We start from the raw sequence: 17,333 nt of genomic DNA, 5'->3' as shown, positions 1-17,333 counted from the left end.
TCTCACGGTCTGCTAAGCTGTCCCGTTTCATATTGCCGTCTGTCCCTTGCATGTTTTTTTTTTCTTTTTGGATGAATCGACATTGTGCCGTCCATTATATTAACTGTTCATATGCACTGAGTCTGTCCGCAAGCTTCACCTCTGTTTATAGACACTGCGGCTGCTAATTAATGACAGCTCTCTCGTTAGCAGGTAATGTGACTCATGATCGGACGGGCAGGTCACGAAGAAACCAAAAGTTGCGTGGCGTGCTGTGATTGTACAATTAGTCGTTGCATGATTGTGTGGTCAAACTTTCTCTAGCTATTTCCAAAGGGCTGAATGGTTAACATGGATGTTTCCAAGATGCTTTTTTTCTAGAAAATTCCCAGACAGCAGACAGTGGAATTGTCTAAAACGTAATCTTTTGGAGAGTTGAATTTGTATGCATTCAGAAATGTACAGATGTAGACGTATATAGTTAAATGCATATAATGAGTGGTTTGCTTACTACTAGCAGGGATAAACCTTTTGTCTGTTTTATCCGTTTTAAATATTAAGTTGTCATTGAGCAGTCACTATATATACACAGCACCAGTCAAAAGTTTGGACACACCCACCCATAGAAAGAACAAATAAACCTATTTTCTACATTGTATAATAATTATAAAGACATAAAAACTATAAAATAACATAAATGGAATTATGCACTGACCAAAACAGTAGTAAACAAAAAAATATTGTTTTTTTGGGGAGTAGTTCTGTCAGAAGGTCGCTGGTTCAAATCCCTGGGCCAGCAGAGTGATCCCACCATTGGGCCCTTAATCCCATTGGCTCCAGGGGCTGGCTGACCCTCTACGCCAATTTCATGGGACGGCCTCTTGGGATGCTTTTCCTTTTAAGGAGGTCCCACATACATGCTGAGCACTTAGACGCTTTTGCGTCTCTCTCTAACTCTTCCCAAACCATCTCTCCTGTGTTTAGGTCAGGTGACCAGGTCATGTGACGCGACACTATCGCTCTCCTTTATAGGTGGCTTGACACGTCCAGACTTTTGACTGGTCCTGTTCATTTTGTTGGATTTTTCACACAGTTTGTGTTTTGTGATTCAACTCTAATAGGCTTCCTCAGCGGTTTTGCCCTCTGCACGCAAATTAATTTGCTGCCTCGCTCCTCCACTGCGGCTCATCCTTCCCAGATACCCCTGCATGGAGCAACCAGGCCAGTGGCTCCCTTTGTAGCGAGATGAAGCAGAAGCCTCCAAGTGATTAAGCCTGACAGTGCTTTGGGCTACTTTGGTTCCCCTCAAGCCCCCTCTAGGCTGGCTCACTGGTGCCTGCAAAAATAATAGCCGTACCTTCATCCTGGGGGGTTGGGTGGGGGGGCTCCTGCGTGTGCCAGTGCTGAAGTGCAGGTACAGTAGGAGGTTGATTCTGGCACCGTGCTGTGGAATATTTTTTCCCGCTTAACCCCTGCAAATTCCCCCCTTTTCTGCACCCCGCCCCCCCCACTCAGATAAATGACGGAAATGCGGTGAGTCAGTGGAGCCGTGCTGCCCCACTGACAGGCACTCTCCCTGGGGCGCCGACATCAAAGGGCCCCTGAAAGCTGACTGGCTCCTTGTAAACTGGGCCGCCAGGCCTGGGGGCCCTTTCCTGTGCTTCACCCAGCTTAATGGCAGGCTTGTTTGGTGTCTCGCTGGAGCGGAGTGAGACCAAAGGGTGCTCCTGGCTGGGGGCTGCTGGAGGATCTCAGATTTATAGGCCTGGGGTGGGAGGGGGTTAGTGGAAAGAAAAAAAATAGATATATCACATATTTTGTATATATATCATATATATTTTATATAGCATGTATTTCATATATATATATTTCATGTGTATATTTTATATGTATACATGTTTGTTCTGCTTGTGATATCTTTTTTTCCTCCGTCCAAGTAAAACAAAAGACAGGAGAAGGAGGCCAAAAACGAGGTGGAACCTTCATGGAGATACGAGCTTTGGCTCCGGAGGCCTCCAGCTAAATGAAAACAGACCTTGGATTCCGTTTCCCTGCCTTTTTAATGCTGCCAGCAAAACAGAGGCTATCCACACTTCCATATGGGGGCACGGAACCTTGGGAGCAGAGCCGGACCCCCTCCCCCCGCCAGCTGGGAATCTGTACCGACCAACATGGCTTTGCACCTATGCTCGCAAACCGCGGGTGGTTGGGGCTCTCCGCCGCCTGGCACGCCCCACGTTGGTAACGTGCTGGGAGTGCTTTGCATCGTGGGATGCGAGGAACACACACAGCCAATGTGGCAAAAATTAGGTGTATGGCTCTGTGGGTTAGGCCTTAGTGTTTGCAATCAGATGGTTGCTGGTTTGAATCCCATCCTTGGCACGATAGTCACATGTGCATTGGACCCATGAGCAAGGCCCTTAACCCCCAAGAACGCTCTAGATAGACGGCCTATCCCTGTGCTCGGACCCTAAGTTTCACTCTCAGCTATATACACATGCGAATATCTCAAAGGAGAGCATGATGGGATTTATGAAAATAAGCATTCCACTGCACCTGTGTTTGCACTTGTGCAAATGGGAAATAAAGCATTATATCACTGGGACTTCCTGTTGGTTTCTGCAGATGGGCGGCTGCCACATCCATACCCTTAGGATCAATGCAGTCAGGAAGCAGCCTTACTGTGCTGCTGCCCCGCCTTTGAGGCAAGACAGGACAGGCTGGGAAGGGGGCAGGAGGAATGCATCCGACGTTATCTGAGCTGTGTGCGGCCCTGCCCCAGAATGATGCCGGCGTGTTTATCTACCGGTGTTATTATTACTGAGCATCAGATAAGGCCCCCTTCCCCCAAGCCGTGAGGCCCGGACATCATGGAGAGCCGCCCTCCGTCAGATCCCCGCGGCGAGCCTTGCACTGCGTTCCTCAATGGGCCTCCTGTCTTGAATGACATGGGAAGCTTGGAGCATACAGAACGTGCCTCAGTGTTGAAAAAGGCATTGCTTACAAAAAATAACATTGTAAATATGCAGCTACATACAGTTCTAAGCAAAAGTCTTGGGCAATTCAAGAAAACAAAGTTCAAATGATCTTCATATTGGTGTAGAACTATGATATCATGAATATCAAAGTGTTTCAGCTTAGCGATTTAAAAAAAATCACACCAGTATTCGCATCAACCCTCCAGTACTTAGCCACTACTCTACCCATTTGGATAATCAATACCTCATTTTAGTTAATTATTGAAATTTTACAAAACACATGAAATGACTGAGGTGCCCCTGAGGAGGGGTTTGGGAACTGAACTCTTCATCTAGCCGTCCAACAAGATATCAGTAACTTTTTTAGAGAACAATTCTATTAATACAGCTGTTTATATTTTTTTTAGAATTACTGTTAATTTGCATATGTTCAATGTTAAATTGTGTTTTTCTGGGCATATGTACAATTACTAGCCAGACAAATAGCCTTTTACATTTTCTTTCACTGCCTAAAACTCATGCTTACAGACATCTCCAGAATTCAAACTCTCCATAGTGCCATTTGCATTGCAATGCGCAGCGTTCAACGTTCTCTTAAACGTTCTTAATCATGTCGTAGTGGACAGTCCATGGTACGTTTCAGTTATGTTAGCATGGTTTGCTGTTTACTGAGGTCTTGGAACAATAGGGTTAGCCTCGCGATGACTTTAGCGCTGGAAGATGGTTTGAAAACTTCCCAGTTTTACCTCAGGGATGACACCAAGAGGATCCTCTTAGCCTGTTTATTGTTGTTGAGAATATTTGGCAGAGTTTCTTTATGATAGTGTTCCTTGGTGTCTATTTTGTCATTTCTGGACAAAGGACCCACTTGCGTTTCTCTGGGAAAAACGAGAGCTTTTGTTTTCTCCTTACTGGAGGTATTTTTCTTTTTTAATAATAATATACGGCTTCTCTGTTCACTAGTGTGTGTTTCAGTTTTTGTTCATGAAGCAGCTGCAGGTGATGGATGCTGAGGAACTAGAAATGAAACGAAAAACCCAGCACAGGTTCAGATCTCAGGAACATTAACCACTTTTGTGGGTTCTTAAATTTCCCAAGTGAAATCTAGCTGTATACTCTGCATAGACAGTGACTAAATGTTAATAAATGGCCCAGCCAGAAACAGGGTGTCTGTGCCGAGCTTGAAATTGTGGAGGTCTACATTGTTCCAACACCAATTTCATAAAGTCAGTCTGGGTGGAACCAGCACGAACGCGGAGTCCGTTGCCCGGGCTGGCTCTAGCTGTCCCTGTATAAATATTTTCAGAATGTGAGATGTCTGTCTTGGGTTAGTGGTGAGCTTTGTTTTCGTGCAAGTCAGACAAGTGCTTTGGCTGTTTATATGAGCCCCACACTTGACATGATTAATAGGAGGTTTATGACAAAAAACAGCAGAACTCTCCGGAACCAGCTAATTTTTCCACTGGTGGAAATAGACCACCCCGCTTGTCTTTCAGCTTCTTTTGCATTGTATTGCAATTGCTTGTAAGTTTTTAATGAAATTGTTTTAACAAATTCATTCAATGTTAGAAAAAATTAACAAAACCAATCAAAGCTTCATTACTGAAAGTCAGCTGTGAGGCCTGGAAGACACCAAGTCGACAAACGATCGGCTCCCGTCGATAGTGAAAATCAGCGCTGGAACGCACTGGCATGACCAGAGGCGGCAGTTGCCACACACCCCAATTAGAAAGCTCGATTTTACGGATTAGCTCCAATGTCGATTCAGCATGCTAAATCGGCCAAAACAGTGCAGACAAGGACCAACTATGTCCGACCGTGCCAGACACACTGGCCTGACAGGCAGTCACCGACTCTCCCTGACAGCCCAATGGCTTCTGAATGCCGAAAATTGGCTTGGCGTGTTCAGGCTAATAGACACAGGTAGCATCTGCATGGGATGCCAGGCCCAGGCCATACCTCCCAGTGCTTTGGAGGTGTGGGAGCGTCAGGGACCAGATGGCCTCCATCATCTTGCTTACCATTGCCCACTTCTGGCCACAGCTTGTGTGGCAGGCTGTCCCCCCCCCACCACCACCACCTATCGCCTTCAGGTTTCCTCTGCCTTCTTGTCTGGGCGGCTGGTGCTGCTCCTCCGCTGTTATTTTAGCTCAGGTTGCTCCCTTCCGGACTGACGAGCAAATTCCAGCGGCCGCGTCGGTCAGAGCTGCGGATCTGGGCACTTTCCCTCCACTCAGCGCTTACAAGGCCCAAGGCCTGCGTTTGGTGGCTGCGTCTCCACTACTTAGGCCCTGGTAGAGTCCCTACTGGCGTTAGCTTGAAATATACTATGGATTTCATGAGGCTTTGCCGCAAAAGAACACGTCGTATGACCGTCGGGTAGGACTCGTGAGCTAAGGATTTCAGGATCATTTCTCGGTAGAGAGTCAGCTGTTGTACCCTTGACTAGGGAGCTAAAGTCTGAACAGGAAACCAAACAGGTCTATGAATGGATACATTTGTAAGCCCTTTGGAGGTTTCTTTGTCAAAGCAGCACTAGCTAAGCAACTTGGGTAATAAACAGATGAGCCATTTCGATGATGAATGAGTTCTTTTCCTGAGGGCTTCACACTTCAGACTGAGGAGGTTAAGTTAACTGCCACGGCTCCATTTTTGGGCACTCGGCACTCTCCACCCCCGTTTTTCCTTCTTAATTATTCCCTTAGAGGAATTTACAACTCTGGCCTGAACCATTTCTTTGTGAAAGGGGTGGGACGACTGCGATGGCACAGTAGCTCCTCACGCTAGCATGTTCTAGCTTTGGGGACAGCAGTGGAGATGGTACTGCCCGTAGCAGGGTGGTGGCAAGGGTACTGGAGGGGGTGAGGCGGCAGCAGGATCTTTTTGGAGGGGGAGGGGGGACGCTTGGAAGGTCCCTCCCCTGGGCTGTGTAACCACCTCCATCTGGACCTCATGAGAGAACATGAGTGAATAGGCCTCCATGTGGAGGCAAGCGATACAGAAGCACCCCCCCCCCAGCGATAAAGTAGGTCGACACTAACTCTGTCAAAAGTTCTTGCAGCTTCTAATTTATTATTCAATAATACCACACTGATCCAAACTTAATCAAATACTCGACTACAGTCCTCTGATGGATTTAAGTTACATGAAGCATGTGCTACACAGCAAACCATCATCGGTCTGACACGGTACAGCGATTTGGAGTCTTCATCATATTTTCTATTATTGTGTCAAACGTCTTGGGGCCAGCAGACGGAACCCCTCTGATAATTGGGCACAGCTGTGCACAGGATAGCCTCTGAGACTGGCAATTGAGACATTTCTGTTAGGCACGTGGAACTAATTTAGCCGCAACAATCGTTTCTGCCAGGAAGTCACAGAGGGGACGCGCACCATAGCATTGCTGCCCTCTTTGACAGCTGGGCGGAGAGCTTTAAAGAGTAGAGGACTTCTAATTTTAAAAGTGGAGTCGGCACGGAGCGAGGCTAGCTTTTATTGACCGCGCCGGGCTGCCTGCTCTACTGAATGCTTATTTCTGGTAAGTGACCACATGTCACGTAACGATATGACCTCTCGTAGGGCATCAGGCGTGAATAGAAAACTCAGAGAGGTAAGATTTGGCAGGAAGCTTAGTTGATTGAGAGTTGGACGGTGAGGTCTTGCACTGCAAATGCAGGGCTTCCATTACAGGGGAGATACAGACAATTAAGAGGTAGCTGAGTAATTTTGTAATGGGGGGGAAAAAGATAAGACAGTGGGGGAAATGAATATACAGAGTAGGGGCTGTTAAAGTTAATGCGAAACAATGGCCAGATACAGCTTTGTATGAAAAAAATTGGGGGGGAAAATTATATCGATATTTGTACCAATCTATGGATATTGGATCAACTTTCATAAAAGATTAGAAACAGATCCAAATAAATCCATATCCGAATAAGTCTACAAATGCATCTCCCTTAAGGTAAACCACCAATAAAAAGCACACAAGCAGACTTTAGTTTCATGAGTAGGATGCCCCCTGCTGGGGAACTAGACTCATTAACTAGCTGGCATCATCCCTTAAACGGCAACAGTCGTGTTAATTCAAGAAGTTACAATGAATGCGACGGATTGCACTACAGAGAGGGATTTTGTCATACTTCTCTCAAAAGCCAGATAGTTACATTTCAAACATATGATTATGATTCTAGGGCCACAAGTCACAGACCACAATGCTGTCCAGCTGGTTTTAGACACGACCTTTAATTTCTGTAAACCTGCTTTGGATAAGCGAGAGGCGTCTAGTGATCAATGCCAAAGTTTGATAGGATCTCACACTTGCCGTTGCCTGAACCCCTAATTACAACAAAATGCCGACTTATTTGATATCTGGCTCTAGCCTTCCAGAAACAGGTAATTAAAGACCATATGTCAGGCAGCAGGGCGGCGATTCTGCGAGACCAGTGACCAATGTTCACAGGCCTCTGACTAAACACCCGGCTAACTCCTACCAAAAGCCAGACGCATTCCTGCTCCGATGACCCGCTCCAAAAACGAGGTGGATTTTTATTTCCACCAGCTCTAATTATACCTAATCCAAGACTTAAAATCACAAGGTGATTTGCCAAATGGGATATTTAGTTCTACATCAAAGGTAATGAGGGTTTTTGCAGCAGCCTTTGCCTGGTTCCATTTCAAGCACAATATGGAAAAAGTTACTACATCATTAAGTCGGTGCAGCATTAGCTCAGACTGAAAAAAAATGGTGAGGGAATGGTCTTTGCCCCTTTGTATTCACATCGGTTCTGTTAACCCTCTGATATCATACCTGGAAAGTAATGGTAAGGGATTTTCTACATGGTGCTGGGCAGTAAGGAGGCTGTTAGGAGATAATGTTCAAGGAGCCCAAGCACGGCCCTGGCCACATCCCGGGGGAGGTTACTGGAAAGCTCTTTTCTTCTCCCAGAGGGCCGAGCCTGGTATCCGCCCTGGGCAGGCCAGGATCGGAGCCAGAGTTCTGGGATAGGTTAGAGGTCACCGTCCAGCCGACGTGCTACATTTCTCCCGGCGCCTGGTCAGAGAAAAGGGGGGGGCACAGGAAGGTTTGTTTATCTTTAAAAAATAAAGAAAATAAATTAAAAAACCAACTACACCATAAGGTAACAGGTGACTCCGCATGGTTCAGCCATCTAGCAACAGCAACCCCCCCCCCCCCCCGGACCCCCTGGGGTGACGGGGAGCAAATGGCTCCAGCAAACAATCCAGAAGTAACAGCACCAACATCCCAGTTTAAAGCATGGTTGTGGATCTGAAGACCAACTGGGAAATCTGGAGTGTGCTAAACAGCATCAAAAAAAAAATGTGATTAAAGATTTGTGACCATGTTTAATTACTTATCAACCTCTCGCCTCCTGAAAATACAGGGATTAAATATTTTGGAGAAAGAGTTTACAAGATCATTTGTAACTCGCATATATCGTACAAGTCAAACATGTTAAAATACAGAATGTCTTCAAGTGAAGCCCAGGTCATTCCTTTCCTGCTGGGTGTCCTTGAAAATACACCCCCCCAGGACGGCTCCCAGGAGCTGTGGATGGGACTGGGACATGAGTCTATAGATGGATTTATAAACACCAATCTGGGTTATTATTTATAACACTGCAACTGTAAATGTTCATAAGTCAAGTATGGGGCAAGGTGGAAAAAAAGATTGCTTATGTAATTTAGTATAAGATAGCATACATTTTGGCATGTATATAGATGCCTCGTGTATTATCATTTACACAGGATCATCAATTTTGATAGCATTTATGGGACACAAAATTAAACAACATTGTTTTTGCGGAGGATTGTTATAGCATGACTAACTATATTTGTGGCTTGTTTCCAGTGCTTTAAGAGCTAAAATAATTTAAGGAGTGGTGTTCAGAATGCAAATTCGCTACTCCTTGAAATACTAAACATCTCCGTTATAAATGTGTAAATATACACGGAAATCACTATTATTCCGTTGATTACATGTGACTTGTGAGACTCATGTTTTTCATGGCATTCATTTGAGCAGAGAGATTCCTGTTTTTACATTCTGCAAAATCAAATTTTTGTGAATTACAGTGCAAACCACGTCGGCAGTTTATTTAGCCAGCACCATAATGGCATCAATCACATTTCCCAGACTGTTTGGTTTAGTCTAGGGCTATAGAAGCACTGCTGTGTGAGTTCTGCTGTTTTATTTATGTAAGACTGCTATATTACCCTAAGGGCATGTTCACGTCCCAACTAAAGAGCTTTTGTCATTGATTAAAGACGTTTGCTTTTGTTAAATTCATGGATATTCATGAGCAGCCCAAGCAGGATGCCTTTGGGCTCAGACAGCGTGACTCTAAAACCTGTTAAACTGGCCATGAATATTTATAACAATACAGCACTTCTAGGCCAACCCTTTCCTTCCACTAACACCAGGCTAACGCAGACGACTCCTATCGCGAGGGAGCTGTCCTGTAAGTACATCTTTATTGCGAGCGCACAGTCCTGCAGAGTCAGCGGAGAACTGGAGGAGTCACGGTGTTATTTATCAAAGGACAAAGCCTGTTACGTCACATCTGGTCCTAGAAGGCATGTCTGTCCACAGAGGGCCACTCTCTGCCACTTAGCAAGCCTAATTATCCTGCTAATTAACAGTAATTAGCTCCCCTTTCCTGTGCTGGAAGTACCTAATGCCCTCCAGGTACAAAAAAATAAATAAATCAGGAAGTTCGGTGCCAGGGTGGAACTCCAATGTGTGGGTGTCTCTGCTGGAAGGTCTTACCTTGCGGTAAATACTCTGGACCGAAGTGTTCTGCCCCCAGGCCAGGGATCCGATCCTGCAGCAGGACTCTGGCACAGCGCCGCTGTTCCCCCATTCCGTGTAGTTTTCTGCTCCACAGCAGTGGAACTGGAAGACATCACACCAGAGTATACACACGTTCAGCCAAAGTGAGAGGATGCGCAGGAGGCTTAGTGGACTTCAAGACTATATTTTAGCTTTCCTGTGCATTTCTGCTTATGGCAAAAACGTATACAAAACATATTTATAACTGGAATTCAGAGTGAAGCAGTAATTCAATACGGAAACTTATACACATTAAGAAAATAATGCATAAACAGTTATAGAATATGGATGAAGGAATGAACATTTAATCTAATAGTTCATATTCAAAAGAAATTTAATTGTAGGATTTATACACTGGCTCTGTAACTTCTCACCATTGTTCTCACTAAGCTTTGCACTTTATCGTAACACCTGATATTTTCTTTAAGCTTCAGTTTCTTATTACCTTCCTCTGAAGTTCATCAATGGAAGATTGTACTGATTAGTTACTGCCGTGGCCCTCAGGGTTAATTTATGCTCCAGCTGACAGAAAACAGGAATACATGTCTGCACAATTAGTCACCTTGAGATGATGTCACCCAGCTATTTACGCTCAGGGGCCACTTTATTAGGTACATCGAGTGGGTACCAGATAGGTCTATGGTTGCAAAATTCTGTTCATTTGCATATATTACTGTTAATTCCCATGGAAAGTTTCCAAAATTCCCCAGCTTAACTTCCCATGGAATGGAAATTTCCCACCCCTTTGCAATATGAGTTGTTTGTTCATGGAAGGCTTTCTGCAGGCTACTGTCAAGCTGAACTGTTGTTTTTGCAGTTGTGTTCTTCCAGTTAGCTTTACTGGTTCTGGGCATTCTCATTAACGAGCAGTTTTCTGTCACGGAAATGCCATTGGCTGGATGTCTTTCGTTTATCACGCCAATCCCAGTGAACCTCTGAAGTCGAAGCTGTGACAGAGCGATCTATGAAAGTCCTTTGCTACTCAACGTAAAGGGTAAACAACTCCAACAAGAGTGTGAGAGATCACTACAATCTCCAACAAGAACTTCTTGGAATAGTAGGAGATAGGATGATCAGTCCCCTTCTAAGCAGTCCCCAAAAAGCATGTGGCTCATCAGGCTAGGTCTTTGTGCCTGTCATCAGAAGGCTGCTGGTTCAAACCCAGCTGTAGCACGTCTGCGGGCCCTTGAGCAAGGCCCTTAACCCCCCAGGTAAAAAGAGACCCCATATGTGTTTAGTTTGCTACTGGAGACAGAGAGGAGAATTACCATTACAGCCTCCACGATGACCAGCAAAATGAGGAAACCTGCGAACTACACAATAAAAGCAAGGTCACTTACCACTCCAACAAACTGGGAAATGTCAAATGGGACAACACATACCCTAGTGGTCTAATGGGGTATAACAGCTTAGCGTCATAACTGCGTAAAACATTTAAAAAATTAGATAAATATTTTTACTTTATTTTTTGCAGGAAAAAGTATTGCAGGTCCACGATTTAATATGAGTGTGGTGAGAATGTTATGTTATCTAGCAATTATGCTACCTAGCAATATTCATGAAAGCGCAATTACGGAGTATTAATATTAATATATGGCTTATAAAAAGAGTATGACAATCTCACGTGGGGTGGACAGAAGGAGTGGCCTTTTACGTTTATTTATTAATACAACTGTAATCGCGCTTGTAATAAACTTCTTACTCTTTAACTAGTTGCGACAAAAGTTCTGACTCTTCGCCCACTTTGACTTACCAGTCCGCGATGCTCCCATTAAACGCGATCAGGGAGATCGCGAAGGCCACCACGGAAAACACGGTGGGAACATGGGAGATCATCCATCCAGCAACAGGTTCCATCTCAGTGGAGGCGGTGCGAAATACCGCACCAACTGTGGTAAGTGATAAGCCGGACACCTGTTAGGGTCACGTGACACGCGAGGTTTCCAGCGATGATGTATCACATGACCAAACACAGCAGCTGCCGTGGTACTCTATGATGAGCGTGGCGAAGTGCATGCCTGTTTGTTCTATACTAACCCATAAAATAGCGCCGAACATAATTGAAAATCCTTTAATGAAGGCAGTTCTGCCCATCTTCTTGAAACTATAAGGGAATGTATTTCGTGCATTTTTAATTGCCATTTAAAATACAGCTTTAGTCGAGATCTTTTGTGCATCTGAGTAATTTTTCAGTGCCTTAAGTATTTTCTTCTGTATTTATCTTCTGTAGTATAATGATTAGCCTGTTTGTTCATCTATATTTCAAAATTAGCCATATTGAGAAATTGTCTAGAAAACATTGCAAACAAGTAAAACTATATGCACCGATTAGGTAATCACAGCTGTGGAATAAGGACATGCTGTTACATTTAATACCCGCAGCTCTCCAGTAAGTTTCCGTATCCATCATACCACTCCGGAGACCCCTACTGCAAACTCATTTTAAACATCCTGAATTCTCAATGATAGCTGGTGTTATGTGCAGCTTATATGCACTGAAGCCCAGTTACTGAGAGCTAAAACGAAATTAGTAAAATCCGTTAGCTCTGTGTATTGGTTAAGGTGATGTTTAATAAGAAGCCAAGATTATTGGCATTGTTTCCATTTAAGATCGAGCGCCCTCTAGAGGTCCTCTGGCGAATTGCAGAGGTCTTCGTAAATGGCAAGTAGGCTATCAAGCTCGTATTACACAAGAGGGCAGTCCTCAGTCGGAGTAGGCCCAACAGCAGAGCTTGGAAGCAGAACTGCAGCTATCAATGCTAATATGACAGACCAGCAAGGCCAATCAAACCTGAAGGAAATCCACGAACAGGAACTGCTGTAACGGTTAGCATGAACACATTGGTATATTGACCACCAATAACCAGAAAAGACATCGATGAACATTTTAAATCCTCCTTAGAAGTGGTGTCTGTAATTCAGAGAATTGTCTGCAATATTTAATAAATGAAAGGTTTCTAAAATATGTCCTGTTTTCTTTCAGGATACAAACAATTTATGATGTTCTTCTATATTATATGAGATTTATTTTGTGTCTACACTCTTTCATAGACTGATTTACGGAGTCACATCAAGGTCCTGCCAAGTGGAATAACAGCAGAATCCCACTCTCAACATCATGAAGGTCAGAAAAACTCCTAACTGCATCAGTCCTCTGGGGTCATTGCAAATTCATTAATATTTGCTTATATTTTGAACATTTCTTTACATTTGGAAAATTCTGGCATTTGCAACAGGTTGACGCCCCATCCTGGGTTGTTCCCTGCCTTGCACCCGTAGCCTCCGGGATAGGCTCTGCACTCCCCGCTACCCTGAATAAGAGAAGTGGTCGCAGGCACTGGATGGATGGATGGATGGATGGAATTCTGGCATTTTCTCATAATACCTTTTCTCATTTGAGTACATTGATGCAGAATGCTGAAGATTTACTGCACATATACAAGAAACTATGCACGTGTGAAAATAAGTTTTAGCTAAGTTCAAATGGAATTATTTTGCATATATAAATTCTAGTTAAATAAATGTTTTCTATGCTTTATTGTCTTTGCTTGGTACTTTCCATCATACAGGCTAAGGACATTCAGTTAAGGTGAACTGGAGACATACAAATCGTCATGCACTGTGCATTTGTCATGCGATTGTCTTGGAATGTGGTTTTCTGAGTGCGTGTCAGCGGCCCACAAAGATGCAGTGTTCTGTCCATGGTATATCCCAGCAGATGCCAGCTCTGGCTTATTGTAGCCATGACATGAATAAGCACTTAACGAGAACAACTGGATGAAGGGCTAGTAAAATGAGGCCTACCGATACCAAGGTGCTTGATGGAAACCATGCTGTCACGCTGACATGAATATGGCGCGGCCTATTGTGTTCTGCTTCTGCGGCCTTCGAGGTTGTCTTCCAGCAGGTCACGAAAAACCAGCGGGGTCACGTTGATGCGGATGGTCTGCCATCCACGGTGGATGAGATGGGAATTGACGTCAGCCCCCACTGAGTTGAGGGGGCCTTAAAGAGGGCAGACTACGATGGTAAGTCTGCAGTCAGTGATATTTATGCAATAGCAGATGAAACTTTGAGAATCAGCTGAGATAGACAGCTGTCCCTAGAGATGGGCCTGTATAACATAGTAGGCCGCATCTGGTGTGGGGATCAATGTCTTGTACTCTGCATGCACGCAGAGTGACTTTAGATTTTGGAACAAATATTCAAATATCAATATGAAGCAGATTATGTTTAAATCTCTCATTTTTGCTTCAAATGCCTCTGTCTAGGACCAGAACGCTGTCTGATAATATTAATGTTGGTTGTTGTGATGTTTTGATCACTTAGTCTCCATGGAGAACTGAGCTCTTTGTCAGTCGACCTTAATTTTTAAAACTTCATATTTGGAGGGGACAGATTAGTGAAATTTCAAAACTTCCTGTCAGTCATGACGGACAGCCAGAGGTTCTAAAAGGGCTTGAAAGGTAACTCTAGAAGAACTCTACATGGTCTCCATCAGCTTGTGGGAGTTTTACTTACACAAAAATGTTCTGAGGACGGAAGGAAAAATGATTGGTTCAAAGAGATAACCAATCATGTTGTAAAGGAGGTGGGTCCAAGCAAGTGGAGTAGGCGGGACCAAGACATCTGATTGGTTGGTCTGCCTCCTCTAGTTGCTTGGACCCACCTCTCTCAACCAGTCGTTTTACCTTTTGCTCTCAGAACATTTTTGTGTAAGTAAAACTCCCAAGAGATTCTCCATCATCACGCCAAAGACACCAAGGAGAAACAGAAATTCATGCAGACAAGTGATGAGACCTTCTCCGTTTTAGTGAAAAACCTTTGTGTGCTAATATAGAGTTTCCTGTCTCATTCATGGGCCCATTGGGGCACTGGCTGGGAGGTATATCACCACAGACAGATTATATGCTTTCTTTCTCTGTTTACTCCACCTTTCCTCGGGGGAGAGCGATGACCCATCTTGGGCTACAGAGGCATTGGGGATGGTTTTCTATAAAGCCTTGATGCATATACTGAATGCAGGAACCCTCTCCAGCAACACAAAGGGGATGTCATCTGGTACGACCAAATGTTCCTTTGAACTTAGGTTGCGTTGGTGTTCTTAGTTCCACCTTGTCATTCTTGAACCATGTCCAGTTCTATACTATAACAGGCGTTGCCCAGATGTCCTGTGCTGCTTATATATCGTGCACAGAATGGTCTCTCCTCCAGTCGATTGCTATAAAAGTGATTCTAAACATTACAGATCCCACAACACGGTACATTTGCTTTGGCAGAAATAGAATTGTGAAACAGAACATCCAAAATCAATAAATATTTCCATCATTAAATATTTGAATAAATGAATCTATCACCAACAATGTAACTACCGTGGAAAAAGTATTCAACAGAAACATGCTGGGTGTGAATTGATTTATATGACAATGGAGGACCAGCCTAATACAATTAGTGTATGACTCAAAACGACAGTTAAACAAACAGTGCAATAAATGGCCGCCCTTTATAATCTGGTTGAGTAAGCATTGGCCACCCTATGCTTACTCAAAGGCGTCTGTTTGTTGGTGTGGCCCAGCTTCTCCCTGTTCTTCTTTCCTCTTACCTTTGCTGCTTCCCCTATCGCAAATCAGACCAGTTAACAATGTTCACCGGATAGTCCTGCCAGAGTAAACAGCTGGGACGTTGTTGAAGGGTAAACGGTCACTGTGCTGGAATCATGCTCAGGCATTTTGGGGAGGTTTCTCTCTGTGGGGGTAGTCGGAGGAGCACATTGACCACCAGAGGCAATTCTGACTCTTATTAATCATGGAATCCAGATTTCATGGAGCATCGAGAGAAAATGTCTTTTATTTAGAGAAACAAATTACTACCCTCCGTTCCACCGCATGCCCTCTCCTTAGGCGGTTTAGTACGTCTTCATGCTGCACCAAGGGGGACCGCCTGATTGGGCTGGCAGCAGTCAGCTGATGAAATGCATCAGGGGTCTTGGTGAGAGCCTTTATTTTATGCTCACGGGAGTTTCACTTGCACAAAAATGTTCTGAAGGCAGAAGGAAAAATGATTGGTTCAGGGAGATAACCAATCAGATTGTAGAGGAGGTGGGTCCAAGCAATTGGAGGAGGCAGAACCAAGACATCTGATTGGTTGGTCCCGCCTCCTGTAATTGCTTGGACTCGCCTCCTCTACAATCTGATCCATCTTTACAACTGATGAGTTCATGCTAATGTCCCCCACTTTCATTCAGAGGGATGTGATGAGGAGCTCCCTAGCCTGAAACCAACTCCACTGGTCCGGACAAGGTCAGCAAAGTCAAGTCCACAAAGAACCAGAAGACAGTGGAGATTAAAGATCGCATCTGACAAGTAATGGGAGACTGGGTGGCTTCACAGAATACACTGCAAAGTGTGCAGTGTGCAGTGTGACACCCCCAGTCACCCCTGCCCCCCAGCTATCAGTCAAGCACCCAGAAAAGAAACTAAAGAGACGATCACCCCAGTGAACGTCAAGGAAAAGATCACAAAGACACAGAAGGATTTACTGCCGTATGATGACATTGACCAGATTCAGCTGAAGGTATTTTAAGATACTGAAATATAGATGTGTGTTTTGTGCATATTTATATTTTTCAGATAATCCAAACGTACACTGACTGTTAAAGGTGTGCATGATAATTTAAAAAACACTTATCTATAGCTCTCTCTCTCTCTCTCTCGGGTTGACCATCGTTTCCGAAGATGTCGAGGGTTGTGCTCTCTCTGTTGGTGGGCCTGAGTGTGGCTGATGAGGCCAGTTCCTGATGTACACACTTGAGGACAGTGAGGGCATTGGAAGGAAGCAGCATAGGTGGGAGCAAAAACATGGACCGACAGTGAGTCCCCAAGGACCGGATTGGAAAACACTGAAGTTTAGACTTTCTGAGGAATTCCAAGGGCACAATGATGCTCTGGAGGGGATGCAATTGCTCTTGATTATTTTATTTGAATTTTTTTGGTCTACCAGAATACACTTGTGAAGCAGAAGTGACATCACTCCTGGAACTCCTGGGCGTCCCTACAGCCCAATTTGTCCTCCATGGCCGCAAGGACTTCCCCATGATCTTCTCCGCCTTCTTCTGGAGCTAGACCAGCTGGTGCAGCCCCAGAACCCAGCTGAGTGCCCCCCTGCCCTCAGCTGACTTCAGGGCATGACCCGGTCCCTGCTGATGTCAGGAATTGCCCCCTCAGCCGAACCCCCTTTCAATCCTCCCGCCTTTCTGGGCTGATGAAGATCTCAGACCAAGTCTCTTACTGTTGAAATGGAAACGTATTGCTGCTGAACGCAAATAATCCATGATTTGTTTCTCATTTTGAACTGCAATCAGTCCAGTTATTTTCCAGTTAGCAGCAAGTGGAACGTGGCAAACAGTAACTGGGAATAGCCCATGTTTAATTTTTTAAAAGTAACCAATAGATAATAAACGCTGTGTTCAAGTTAGTAAAAGAGCTATAGCCGTAACTGTACAATGAGTGGAGCCACTTGGCTACCTT

General features: G+C 44.5%; 2 long non-coding RNA genes across 4 annotated transcripts; one reads left to right on the top strand and one right to left on the bottom strand.

Annotated features, from left to right (window-relative positions):
• Positions 1-1,493: 1,493 nt before the first annotated feature.
• LOC111856043 (uncharacterized) lies at positions 1,494-11,715 on the bottom strand. Of its 3 annotated transcripts, XR_002841024.2 has the most exons (6): positions 11,561-11,715; positions 11,076-11,120; positions 10,253-10,329; positions 9,745-9,870; positions 7,765-8,007; positions 1,494-1,744 (listed from the first exon to the last, which is right to left on the bottom strand). It is a non-coding gene; the product is annotated as an uncharacterized lncRNA (long non-coding RNA). The 3 variants fall into 3 exon arrangements; XR_002841023.2 differs by lacking the exon at positions 1,494-1,744 and having other exon boundaries at positions 6,098-8,007; XR_002841025.2 differs by lacking the exons at positions 1,494-1,744; positions 10,253-10,329 and having other exon boundaries at positions 6,098-8,007.
• Positions 6,383-16,815, top strand: LOC111856044 (uncharacterized). Its single transcript, XR_002841026.2, has 6 exons — positions 6,383-6,495; positions 11,564-11,701; positions 12,859-12,931; positions 13,044-13,835; positions 16,052-16,380; positions 16,542-16,815. It is a non-coding gene; the product is annotated as an uncharacterized lncRNA (long non-coding RNA).
• The last annotated feature ends 518 nt before the right edge of the window (positions 16,816-17,333 follow it).

This window comes from Paramormyrops kingsleyae, chromosome 22 (assembly GCF_048594095.1).
Source record: "Paramormyrops kingsleyae isolate MSU_618 chromosome 22, PKINGS_0.4, whole genome shotgun sequence".
NCBI lineage: Eukaryota > Metazoa > Chordata > Actinopteri > Osteoglossiformes > Mormyridae > Paramormyrops > Paramormyrops kingsleyae.
The sequence above is the reverse complement of the archived record's forward strand: the minus strand, read 5'-3'. Positions and strand labels throughout refer to the sequence as shown.